Source organism: Drosophila takahashii, chromosome 2R (genome assembly GCF_030179915.1).
Source record: "Drosophila takahashii strain IR98-3 E-12201 chromosome 2R, DtakHiC1v2, whole genome shotgun sequence".
Lineage (NCBI taxonomy): Eukaryota > Metazoa > Arthropoda > Insecta > Diptera > Drosophilidae > Drosophila > Drosophila takahashii.
The window spans coordinates 25365511-25377632 of NC_091679.1; the positions used below are offsets into that span (position 1 = coordinate 25365511).

Genomic DNA, 12122 nt, shown 5'->3' on the forward strand with positions numbered 1-12122 from the left:
CCCCGCCCCCTGGCCCTCCTCTCCTCCCACTACCCCCCTTCATATGTGTATGTGTGTGCATGACTCGCTTGTTACTTTGTTCTTGTTTTCTGTTTCTGTTTCATTTTCTGCCGACTCAACTTGACAACCAACCAAACTGAACTCAAGCTCGAACTGAAAAATGCCGCAAAATCGAGAACTTAACGGATTAAAACTGAAATACAGGGCAACTTGGCTAACCGCCATTAAAGTATACAAATTTTCGTATTAATAGTTTGAAACAAAGGCCAATAAAAGGGATTTTCATAAGTGAACTTAAGAACCTCTTTTAACTGAAAACATAGGAAAAAGTTATCCACTTGAGCAAATGCCACATTATAACTTCAATAAATGATTTAGTTGTGGAATTGATTTTAATTCTATTATTCTATATTCTATTAATTCTAGTTTCATGAGATAGGATCCATTAATTGCCTTCTTGCATTCTTATCAATTTCGTTGGCTTACGAAGTTCCACTGTTAAATCATTGGGGAAAAAAAAGATAAACAAGTATTGCGTGGGCTCAATGAGCGAACGAGCGAATTGCTGATATGGCTGTGAAGTCATCTGCTCGTTATATGGAAATGGAAACATCTTTCCGGATCATCTCGACATATTAACGCTTAACCCTTTGGTGGCGAAAACCAATTAAGTCGAGTTTTTAAAGCCTAACCACGCGCATTTGAGCCGAAGTCGGCTGGAATTCGTGTGTATTTCCCTCACACAGAATTGTTTTTGGTTTTAGCCAACTAACCAGCGTAGCTGCCTCTGCCGGCGTCGCTGCTCGGTCAGGCCTCCTTTCGTTGTTGTTGCTGTTATTATTTTTGTTGTTTTAGCTCTCGGCCATTCCTCTCCAATGTCCGCTGTCCGCTGTCCGATTCCCATTCGTTTCTAAAATACAATTTTGCGCTGTTTTTGGACGCGTTTTTTTCGCATACCCTCGTACTGGGGTAATACAATTTGCAACAGATTTTTGTATGGCATTTAAGCCTCAATCAATAACAAAAAATTTGTTTAAAGTTTTGGTATCCAATCTGTGGCTTACATACAAAAGTCGGACTATCTTTATACTATAGCTGTTATAGGAAAGCTTTCAAAATGCCATTATTTGTACAAGATAAGAACGTGAAATTAATTTCTGTCCGGCTGAACTAAGCAACTAGGAAACTTCACAGAATATTTCTTAAAACATTGTCGCTAATCTGGATTCTTAGAGAATTCCTATGAATGAAACTTAAAATATTACAGTTTCCTGTTATTTAATCAAAACTGATAAAACTGTAAGTGTATAAAAACTTCGGTTTGTCGTAGTCAAGTCATCTTTATGGTATTTTTTTTCGTGCTGTTGCGGATTTGTGATTTCGATATTTAGTTGGATTTCTGTCTGTCCCCCTCCCATTCGTTTCCCTTTCCACCCGTTCCGCCCGCTTGTCCATCTGTCAAGTTTTGTTTCGTCTGTTGTTTTGCCGTCGGTTTCGCTTCGCTCCTCGCTGATTGCTCTGTGCCCCCGTCCTCCTTCTCCGTCTCCTCCCCTTTCCTGGCCGCTGTCGCCCCTCCCCTCACCCCCTTTGGTGCTCCTCTTCTTTCGTTTGTTTTTGGGTGTACGCCGTCTCTGCAGCGTGTTTCTTTTCATATTATTTAATTTATTTCGTTGGTTTTCATTGTGGCCATGCTCGTTGTTGCCCCCTGTTCCTCCTTCTCCTCCTTCCCTTCATCAGCCATCTCCCTCTGCTCTTCCTCTTTCATCTGGGTTCATCTGTATCTACAATTCGTCATGTCGTTTGTACCTTTTTCTTCTCTGTTCAGCTTCATCATCATCCCTTCAACGGATTTTTGAGGCATTTCAGTGATGAATTTGTTTTCTTGTTTAATTTTAGTCATTTGCCGAGCACCCTCTCCACCGCAAATGCACTTCTAGCACTCACACACGCACATGGCACACAAATGCAACCAAATAAATGCCCTTTGAGAAATGCATCTGCTCTTTGATCGTTTTGAATTTACAGTTTCCTCAGATGCACTTTTTCATTTTTATATGACTATGTCACTGTAAGAAATTCTAGATCTCAAATTAAAAAAAAAAGTGAACGAATCTTTCGTATACGAATAATTGGATTAAAAAAATATGTGTTTAGGACTTTTCCTAAAATAATTATTTTATAATTATTTTGAATTTTAAATATACCTATTTGAGTGTTTTTTCTCTCTGTGCAAATGTATCTCGGTGTCAAAGTGGTCAGCGAAAACTGCTATGCCATTTAATCACTTGGGTAAAAACGAGAGGGTTGTGAGTACTGTATAGAGCAATTAATGGATTTTGCAAAGCAGATTTCCAGTTTGCCGTGCACACGATAAACAAGTGAGAAGGGTTTGTTTAGTAAACGAGCGAGCTGTGATACATTGGGGCACTCAAAACCCAACACATTAGAGGCGAACGTTGAAATCCCAGGCAATCGGTTAATTAAATTACAAATGTTTTTACATTTCCCAAGAGTTGGAAAGCGCAAGCTCAAAACCCAACGATAACAACACTTGGCCATTGAGCGATAATTTACGGTTAGGTTAGGTTCGTTCTGTTGGTAGTTGCTATCTGATTGATTGCATTGCCACAGAAATACAGTGGAGCTTCTGCTAGGAGCATCAACGACTTCAAGAGGAAATGGTTTTTAATTAGTTGGGAACCTTTTTTTTATTCTTCTTATTATAAATTGTATTAAATTAAATAATATTATAATAATTATTAGTGATTATAAGAATAATGCTTAAGATTAGCGTGTTCCTGACATCTGCGGACTTTTCATAGAAGATTCACTGTAGAAAAGTACATAGACGCAGCAGAGTTCTTTCGATTTAAGGCGAGTTTCGTTTGCTTTTTGTAGCCCGGATTTATTGAAGCGCAGCGCACAGACAGGCTATCCCCATCCCTTTCTGTCTCCCCGATTACCTCTACGTCCCTCTCGCCTCCTCCAACGCACCGACTGACTGACTGTCAATTGTTTTCTTGGCCTCTTTGGCCCCTCCATCTCTTTTTCGCCCACTTTTTCCGTCTCGTTCTGCCAACTGATTCAATTGAAAAATGTTGACTCTTTTCTTATTTTTTTTCCTCTTGCCTTTCGTATTTTTCGAATCGGACGCTGCTGTCGTTCATTAGCTTTCTTGGTACAGAATTTTTAACCCCCTGTCTGCCGACTGGTCTCTTAACCCCCCGGCGCCCCCTTGGGCGAGAAGTGCTAAATGACCGGCAGCGTCGAGAAGTTGACCAAAATGCTGCGAACGCCATTGTTTATATAAAGTAGTGACTCACAGGCCCTCCGTCTCTTTCCACTTTTTAGGAACAACAAAAAAAACAACAGAAACCAATAGAAAATACATAATTGTTGTTGCTTGTCTGTTTAATTTCAACAGAGAGTGAGGAAAATTGTAGGAAAATACCGAAATTATAATTGTGCATTTCATTCCTCGGGCTCCTTCAATTTCGTTTTCCTCTACAAGTTTTTCTTTTGAGCGACGCCGTCCCATAAATTTCAATAATCATTTCGGATTCATTGTGTGTTTGTGTTAACCAGGCCAAAAAGAGGCAAACGGAAATCTAGAAATGAAATCATAAAATCAAAAGAAATACACAAAAATCATTAAATTATCTATCTATCCTATCTTCTTTCCCCTGTGAGTGAGAAAAATTAAAACAGATAAATGAAGAAAAGAAATGAAAGCAAAATCGAAGGGCGACAAAAGTGAATAGTTTAATAATAATGAAAGTAAACAAACCGGCAACCAAGCGGAACTGGAAGAACTAAAACTAACTTAAAGTTCGAGTTTTCATTCATTTCAAGAGGTGAGTTTTACTTATACCAACGAAAAGAGCTGAAAATGGCATATGCCTTGAAAATAGTTACATTTCACTTTCTGGATGGATCTATTAAAGTTATTCAGACTTCAATAGAAATAGTCTCTACTTTTACTAAAAGAGTAATCATTTTTATACCCTTGTAGAGGGTATTATAATTTCAGTCAGATGTTTGCAACGCAGTAAAGGAGACGTTTCCGACCACATAAAGTATATATATTCTTGATCAGCACCAATAGCCGAGTCTATCTAGCCATGTCCGTCTGTCCGTCTGTCCGTCTGTCCGTCTGTCCGTTTCTATGCGAACTAGTCTCTCAGTTTTAAAGCTATCGCGATGAAACTTTCCCGAAGGTCTTCTTTCTATTGCAGGTAGTACATATGTCGGAGCCAGCCGGATCGGACCACTATATCTTAAGGCTCCCAAACAAATATAAGAAAATTCATTGTAACTTTGTAGGAAGTAGGCGTTTTGATTCTTGACTACTTAGAAACAAAATTGAAATAAATCGAAACGCTGAATCTGGAATCCCTGGAACTGCACCGAGTGAGTATTCTTTTATCTACAAGGGTATATAAGCTTCGGCTGGCCGAAGGTAGCTTCCTTTCTTGTTCATTTTAGTATTCTACCAAAATTATTATTTACACTTGTAATTTTATTCACTAGCCTTAGGGGAATGTGATTTAGGAAATTTAATCTTGAGGACACGCACAATGTTTATCGAACTAACTATTACCCCTTAATCATAATATATTACACTAAAATTACTTCGAAATGGAAATATATGAATTAAATGCATTTGAAAATTGAATTTAGAGTAGATACAAGTTTCCATTTTGGCTAGAAAAGATTAGGAACTGATAAAAAAGCATTTCTAAGTTTTCCATTGAGATTTTCCAATTGTTATAGTGCTTGTAGATATACAATAATGTGTTTTTATAGGTTTTACTTTATTTTTTATAAACGGTTAAACTGTTTTCTATTTTGAAATTATCTGGATGTTGTCCATCTGCTGGTGTTACAAAGTAACCGCATTCGCTTTCCTCTTTCTCTCTGCTCACTCACTTTGTCCTGTTTCCCACCCCCGTTATTTCACCCGCGTTCTGCCTTTTGTTGGGATAATCTGATTTAAGCATTAATTAAATTGCTGTGCGGACGGACGCATGTGTGTGCGTTTATGTATCTTTTTATCCGTGTATCTATCGCCGTCATTTTGCGACCGTGTGTACGAAATAAAGCACAGATACAAATACGAATAGAAATACAAATACAAACACTGTTCACTGTCCATATTAGATTACGTGCAACAAGCTCTTTAATTGTATTTGCCGTCTAATGAAATCACCGCAGCGCAGAGTAACATTTAAAAGCTTTGGCCAACGAACAGCAAAATGCGTACAGTTGTGCAACGCCGGTCATTTGATTGGATTGGATTCGATTGGATTGTAATCGCAGGATTTATAGAGGGGGCACAAGCAAAAGAACCGGGCACAAACCGCGTGTAGTTATCCAGTTATTTTGGGTAAAAATGCCCTGTGTCAAGTGTGGGAAATCAACGGAAACATTTGTAAATCGTAGCGGAATGGTTGGAATCGGGGCTAAAAACTAATCCTATTCTAATTCTGAATTTTTTAGATTTTTGTTTTAAAAATAATTAATTTTCTATAGTAACAACCAACTGATAAGACTTTTACTAGCACCCTAATCTCAGTCCAGTTTTGAATCCCCAATTTTTAATAATAAATAAAGTATCTTAACTATAACAAGAAAGGAAGCTACCTTCGGCCAGCCGAAGCTTATATACCCTTGTAGATAAAAGAATACTCACTCGGTGCAGTTCCAGGGATTCCAGATTCAGCGTTTCGATTTATTTCAATTTTGTTTTTAAGTAGTCAAGAATCAAAACGCCTACTTCCTACAAAGTTACAATGAATTTTCTTATATTTGTTTGGGAGCCTTAAGATATAGTGGTCCGATCCGGCTGGCTCCGACATATGTACTACCTGCAATAGAAAGAAGGCTTTCGGGAAAGTTTCATCGCGATAGCTTTAAAACTGAGAGACTAGTTCGCATAGAAACGGACAGACGGACAGACGGACAGACGGACATGGCTAGATAGACTCGGCTATTGGTGCTGATCAAGAATATATATACTTTATGTGGTCGGAAACGTCTCCTTCACTGCGTTGCAAACATCTGACTGAAATTATAATACCCTCTACAAGGGTATAAAAATGCTATATCTAATTATAGGAAACTGTAATAACTGAAGCCTTACTGTACCGCAACCATCTTCTCATCTCCCAAAAAGTAATTTAAAGCTGATTTATGATACATTTTTAGGTACAGAAGTGTCAGAGGGTTAAGTTAAATCCTTGAAGAAGTGAACATGTCCCCGATATCAGTTGAATGTCCAGTGGAAGAAGAGAAGGAGGGAAACGGAACAAGGGGAAGTGAAGGAAGTCGAAGAGAAGGACGAGGGTCAGGTAGAAGCAGGTGGCTGGTATAAATTGGCAACTGCACATGGTCAACTGCACATGACTGGAAATTGCATCACGTTATCATCATTTTGCGAATGCCAAGGAGGAACGAAGAGGTGGGGAAGGGAAAGAGTGGAAAGTGGAAGGGAGTGCACTGGGTGCAGCCACAAAATGCGCCCACTCCGCCCACCGCAAAAGTGAGTGAAAGAAAGAGAGGGGCACTGAGAGAAAGAGAGAGACAATGAGTTCAGTTCAGTTCCTCTCTGTTTGTCTCTGCTCTGCGTCTCCTTTTTGCACTCTTCCTTCTCCTGCTCTTCTTTGCTCCTCCTTGAAATTGCTCTTGCACCTCGTTGCTGTAGTTGCTGTTGTTGCTGTTGCAAATGGCAAATACGTCAATGTTGTTGCTTTCCTTTCGTCCCTCGTCCTTCGCCCCCTTGAAGGCTCTCACTCGCACACTTGCGCCCTCTCACTCTAATTTATGGGTCGTGCGCGCCTCTCGTTCCACTTGGAGCTTTTGTCCCCTGTCCAATGCGCCACCTCTCCCCTCTCCCACCGCATTCCACATGCCACATCCCGGGTCCCATGCATTCCTCTTACTCCTGTAATCCTGCAGCAGTTACAACATCAACCACACCAACATCGTTACATAAATACCAACTACAGGGCGGTCTGCCAAAGTGATCATCAATCGGGCATTCCAGAAGTCAACCTAACTTATAAAAACTGAACCTAACTACCATAATCTCCTTGTAGGATATCTTTCTATTAAAGATACTTCATCTTATCTTAATTTACCTTAAATGTACCTCATGGCATTTAAAATAAGTTCTATGTGATTACCTAATAAAAAGTATTGAACCCAGTACAACTTTAATGGAACCAAAGTTAAAAATTAATATTAAGCACAAAACGTTTTAATTTAATTCTAATTAGCAAACTAGACGGTCTATAAGATAATATTCTTCAAATAAAACGAATGAATTAAGAAATTATCTAATATCCTGCCCAAAATTATGGTTCCGCTTAGGGAATCTTGACTGTAAAACAACTGCCTGCGGTTGTCATTGTTTTTGTTGTTCCTCTAGCCTCGCTGCATAAATTCATTTGTTTGCTCCCATTGCTGTTTTTGTTGTTGCTTGTCTTGTTGTTGCTGCTGCTTCTGCTGCAGTTGTTGTTATTGCTAGTTCTGTTTCGCTGCTGGCGTCGCAGTCGGCGTCTGCGCTAAGTTGGACTTTATTTGGTTTTATTGTTGTTGTTGCTAGCCGCTCTGCCCTTCTTCCTTCTCTTCTTCTACTTCCCCCTCGGCGTTGCCATTTTCAATTTTAGTTTTGCTGTTCCGATGCCGATGCCGCTTCTTCTTCTACGCCCATTCGCAATTCTCGATTCTCATTCGGTTCGTTTTACTGCCACTTCACTCCGGCTAACCCCTGCCACGCCCCCACTTTTTGCACCCACCCACCCGCACAACTCCCCCTTCCCTTTGCACCACCACCCACACGCCAAAGTTGTGTGTCCTTGCACGCTCGTTTCCTGTTCGTTTTGTTGGCCTGTTCGTCCTGTGTGCGACAACCCACGATTTCTCCGCCCCTCCTCCTCCCACTCGCTGCCTCGCCCTTCCCTCTTTGTCTCCCCTGTTCGTTACACGCCCCGTTTCGGTTCAGAGTTTACATTTTATGTGTGTCCTTTTTCCTTTTTTTTTTGCACAGTTTTCTTGCCCAGGCGAGAGACCCAACACCTCCCAATTTCCCCACCCCTCGCCGCATTTTCCTGGCAATATATCCTTCATGATAATGTATTCCAGCCCGGAGAAGTGCAAAACAAGAATAACAGAATCGGAGCAGAGTTCTCGTTTCATTTCCAGTGGGTTTTGTGTTTTCAAAAATATTATTTACAGCCTTTGTGCAAAGGCATTAATTACTGAAATATATTTTACAAGACGACAAATTGTTTTTGATTAAAGCAGTACATTTAAAATACAAATATCAAATATCTTTTTCCTTAAACTTGTTAAAACTTTTACGCTTAGGGATTATTATTAAAGTGATAGGGAAATCAAATATCTAAAGATAAATTTAAAATTTAAACAAAGTAGATTAGGAGACTAATTGCTTAAATAGATAGCCGAAACCGCTTTATAAAGTTCACTTGGCTGCTTTTTGTGTTTTAACCAAGCTTAGCTGCTCACTTGATAATTAGTTAAATTGCTGCAAACCGGCTGGAAAAGTTCGTAAACGTATTTATAGTTTGATATTTGCTCTTTAAACTTAACAAAAACTACTTGCTCGTCAAGAGAGATGGAATTTACTTTGAGCATTTCCCTTTCATTAAATGTTTACCAAGTATTGGTTTTGTAATCGGCTTTAAAGGCTTTATTTTCTACAAAATGCGGCACATTTTAGAAATGAGTAAATACCTCTATTAAATAAATTGGCTGGAAAATTGTTTAATTGGAACATTTAATGCAATTCAACGATTTTGCATATTTTATATCGTTTTGGCCAAATCGCACAGTTTCAAGAGGTGAAAATGGAAAGCATTTTCAGGTAAAGAGTTTAAAGGCAGAATGAACATCAGGAAAATGAATGGAGAAAAACAACAAGACAGATTGAGGAGTTTCCTAAAAAATTATGCACTTTTACTGCATTCTTTAAGATTTAGGGAGGGAATTTTAATGCATTTGGAAGACTTTATGGAAAGTAGTTAAAATCGCTTTGCAATGGAGCGATTTAATTTATTTTGAATTGACTTAAAAATCCATATGCATTAGTAAAAATCCAATAAATCTTGTAATTGAAAAGACTTCCAATATTCGTTATTTCGAATGAAACCTAAAACTAAGAGCAGTAAATTGATTGATACAAAATGGAAAAAATAAGAGGAACTGGAACTTGTTGCTGCGGCTGAAGTTATTGCATTCTTGTTGTTGCTGCACTCGATCTGAAGGCGTTGCAGAAGCGTTGAAAAGAGGGACAGGAATGAAGCAGAAGGGGAAGGGGAAACGAGACTAAAGATCGCGCCAGACGATGACGCAGACTGCAGTTCAGGCTTGTTGGACGCTAAAAAAGTGGCTGGGGTATATTGCTTTTTGAGTCAATAACCTCACTCGCTACAAGAAAAAAAAGAGGAAGAGTCAGAAGCACTCACATTCTTCCCCTCTCTTTCTCGCGCTCACTATGCCTCTCTTTCCCACACATTCCCACACTGGATGGGGCAAAAAAAAAGCCGCCAACAACAATAGGGCAGAAAAGAATACGAATAAAAAGTAGAAGAATCCACAGAAGTTAAGTCAGAAGGCCAGAAGAACCAAACTTATGCCTCAAGATTCCGAAGCCCCAAGTAAACGATTAAAAAATGCATCCAATCTTTTGCCTAGGATCAAGATACAAAATACTACTTCTTAAACAAAAACACAAAGATCTAATAGTTACAGAGTTTTTAATTCGAAATTGGTAGGAAAAAAACCTGACTCATCATCGATAACTACATATTTACCATTTAAACCGCTGAGATACATTTGTAGCCAGTGTAAGATAAACCATATTTGAAATACACAAATAATTCTCTTGGATATGTGAATTTGGATAAACCAAAAAATAAGAAATAATGGTGAAATTTTCCATACTTCAAAGATCATTTATTTTATACATTTGTGTTGTCTATGCTAAATGTTTGACAACATTATAAAATTTCATATTCTTTGAAGTACGTATAGTCACAAAACTTTATGTAATTTCGAATGAAATCATATTACGGGATCAATTTAAGTTTTAGAACTACGGGTTCCATTTGTTTTTCGAGCAATTGATTAGCTTTTCAAGCTTATTGACCAAAGAAAAAACAGCCGTAAACTTTTTTTAATGCCAAATCAAACGAAACGGCGGTGCTATCTGCGTGTGTATGGGTATAAGATACAACACGAAGGCAAACACACACACGTTCGAAAAAAAAAACCAACAAAAACGGCAGGGAAAAAATACAACAAATAAAAAAGAAATGAAGGCAACTCATGAGCGATGGACAGACAGTCGGCCAATTGAGCTAGAGAGAGAAGATAATCAAGAGCAAATAACAATGGGTATTTCAGAGGGGCAGGAGTACAGGGGTGGTGGGTGGCAGGAGGAGGGGGTGTTGGTGGTGGAGTGACGCCAGCACAATATGAGAAGAATTTCACATTTGTTCGCTGCTGTCACTCACAAATATTGATGTGAAAAGAGTGGCAGAAGGAGAGGGGGAGGAGGGAGTGAGAGGCGACGAGTCACACACAAATACACACAGTGCAAAAAGAAATAGAAACAACAAGAACAAGAAAAACGCACACCTTCCCAATCGCCTGCGTCGAAGCCGACTGCGCTGCCACCCCCGCGACGTCGGCAGAGGCAGCGAAGTGTGGCAGTGTCAAAGACAAATGCCCGAATCATATTGCTCCCTGTGCCCCCTCTCCCCCTCCCTCCCTCCACACCATTTCTCCTCCTTTCACCCTCCCACTTGCGGTGAACCCAAAAGCAATGCCCAAGTTGAAGAAGAAGGCGAAAGGCAAAGTTTTACAGTGCTACTTCCGCTAAAACCAATTTTATGTAACTTGGCATTTGCAAATATGACGTATGTTGCTAAAATATAACAATACAATTAACTGTTACAAACTGAAAGTATAACCGTTTGTAAAAATAAGCCAGCAAAAAGAAACCAAGCTTTCCATTTACCTATTTTAAAAAGTCATACAAAATATTTTATCAATTAAACTCTTTTAACTAAGTTCAATGTCAGGTCATCTTAAGCAAGTTCCACTGTACCAAGTCGGTCTGTCCGTTCCGTTTGTTTTATTTCTTGCTTGTTATAAATTGCCAGCGCTCTTTTGCAGACTCCCCCCTCTCTTCATCACTCTCCCTCTCTTCTACTAGCACCCCCTCCCCTTGATAAGAGCGCACATCTGTCGCCTGCCGATGCGTGACAACAAAAAAATAAAATAAAACCGAAAGAAAGCAGGAAAATAGAGTGCGCAATTACAGTTATTAGCGAGCCACAGTGGGACCCACCTTAGCGGGCTAAACGTTGGCTCATTAAAGTGATTAATACAGCTAAAACTAATAATAATAAGCAATGACAAAAACAAAAGTGCAATTATCAACCACGGTGCGTGGCAACAACAATTGTGGGGTTTTTTCTCGCTCTCGCTCAGTCCTCCGCCCGCACTCTCCCTTTTGCGTTCCATTTCCACTGGTCCGCCGCCGCTTGCGGTTCTTCTGCTCTCCGGGCTCTCCACACGCTCATTCGCCGCGAAATCACAAACACAGACGGACGCGTCGCCGAGCGGCGCTTGTAAATATTTTTGTTAATTATACATTTAAATAGCGGAAAATGCAATAGCCAGTGTAAACAAATGCCGTTAACTGCTGTCGCAGCGCAAGTAATAAAAACGAAGTCATTTAACAAAAACAGCAGACAAGTTGTCTGTAAAATCTCCATAAAGCGACACAGACAGACAACTTTACGAATTTTATGAATGAATTTGCCAAGTGAAACAAAAAAAAAGAACGTTGCTTAAAAAAGTGCAAAATGCTGTGAACGGAATTTTTTCTTTTTTTTTCGTCTTGTGTATGCATTGGTTTCGCAGTCGCCGCCTGCAGTCTGCGTGTGTCTGTGTGTGCGGGTGTCTTGGCTTTTCTTTTCATTTCTTTTCCTCTTTTTTTTATTAGTGGCAGTGGTAAATGTTGCGCATGACTTGTAAAGTTCAAGTTTTTTCTCGAGGGGGATTTTTTCTTTTATTGTTTAACAAAATGC

The 12122-nt window shown here is 39.4% G+C and overlaps 1 protein-coding gene across 5 annotated transcripts in view; it reads left to right on the plus strand.

Moving 5' to 3' along the window:
* tou (bromodomain adjacent to zinc finger domain 2B toutatis) overlaps positions 1–12122 on the plus strand; it is a 40000-nt gene that overhangs the window by 13993 nt on the left and 13885 nt on the right. The window lies entirely within an intron of this gene.